Genomic DNA, 1,742 nt, shown 5'->3' with positions numbered 1-1,742 from the left:
TTTTTAAAAAAAAAAAAAAAAAAAAAAAAAAAAAACCAATTATATTTTCTCTGAACCTGATTCCTCTTCTAGATTCAGGCAGAATTAACTGTGGCAGTTTGGTTATGACATATAGGTAATGTGAGTCCGGTTTAGTAATGTGGTTACTAAAGAACGTGCCATTTCATTGCCAATCTAAGGATGAAGGGTTCCAATGGACTATTTTCTGGTCTGGCAAAGGCTGACAGATTTCTATACATTTGTGGAGAGCAAAGGATGGCAAATTCAGAAAGCCTGCTTTTGTCCATGTGTATAAGGCTTCCATGATCCAATGTTCCCTGGGTTAGGGTTTGGTCCATGGCAGACCAAATGCTTTTCTGTAGAATTGACTCCAAAAACCTGAGCAGGGAAGAAGGACCAAGACTGGTGGTGTGCAAGGAGGTGACTTGCATAGTCCACTAGCAGTGATTATATGCATCTTTCCATTTGATACCAACATGATGGTAGCTAAAAATTGGCTATTATGGGAGTATTTCCACCATGGAGCTTGGCAAATGCTACAACTCAGTCTCTCCTGGTCCTTCCTCCTCCAAATAGCTGGTCTGGAGCTGGTTAACTATTCACCAACACACTAGGAATTATAATACAATAAAACAGGCTGAGTCCGAGAGGTTTGGTGAAAGAATTGAAGAAGGTTTTGTTTGGGAAAAAAGGGTTTGGGTGAACATAACTGCTAATTTGGGGAGAGAGCTCAGATACCTTCTTTATGTCTCTAAAGGGTAAATCATAACTCCTGTGCATATGTGAATGTGCATATGTGTGTGCAAGGAGGATCCCGTGGAAACTGAATTCAACTCAATATAAAAACAAGAATTTATTAATGTTCAGTGCCATTCAAAAGGGGAGCAATTTCCCCATCACTGGAAGTGAGCAAATAGAGGTCCAAAATCCAGTAGGGTAAGAGTTTAAAAACCAGTATGAGGGGAAATATTTTGTAAGATCTCAAAGAAAGCTTCTCATGCTATTTATATCATCTCCCTCCTAATTGGCTGGCTTCTTTTTTCATGGGAACACAGGCAGAGCATGGGGATCTTCACATCCTGTTTTTAATATTCCTTTCTCTAGACATTGGTAAACAAGGCCTTTCCTATGACCAACTACCTGTATGTATCTTAGAAAAAACCCTGAAATACCTATTTCATTTGCTAAGTGCCTCTAAAGGCACAATGCTACCCAAAAGAGTTTCCCAAAGTGAATTAAAAGAAGCTTTCTAGGGGCACCTGGGTGGCTCAGTTGGTTAAGCATCTGACTCTTGATCTCAGCCTAGGTCCGACTCTTGTTTGTGGCTCAGGTCATGATCTCACGGTTGTGAGATCGAGGCACGCATTCATTGGTCTCCTCGCTAAGCATGGAACCTGCTTGGGATTCTCTCCCTCTGCCCCTCCTCTGCTTGTGCGCATGATCTTTGTCTCTCTCTTTCTCTCTCTCTCACTCACTCAAAATATAATAATTAAAATAAGCATTCTTCTCAAGCCAGGAGAAAAAACAATTCACATTAAATTAAGCAGGCACTGGAAGCAATTATACTACAGTGGGAAGAGTAGTTACATATTTACATTGCTTGAAACTATGTTCTACAAAGTCATGTCAAACATAGCAGCTATGAAAAATAAACATAAAAAGAAACAGGAATTTTTTTAGATTAAATAACTTTTCTTAGCAGCAACTTATGGTTCTCTTTAGTCCACTTTCTGTAACATTCA

The sequence above is a fragment of the Crocuta crocuta genome, unplaced genomic scaffold (genome assembly GCF_008692635.1).
Source record: "Crocuta crocuta isolate KB4526 unplaced genomic scaffold, BGI_CrCroc_1.0 scaffold737, whole genome shotgun sequence".
In the NCBI taxonomy this organism is placed as follows: domain Eukaryota; kingdom Metazoa; phylum Chordata; class Mammalia; order Carnivora; family Hyaenidae; genus Crocuta; species Crocuta crocuta.
The sequence above is the reverse complement of the archived record's forward strand: the minus strand, read 5'-3'. Positions refer to the sequence as shown.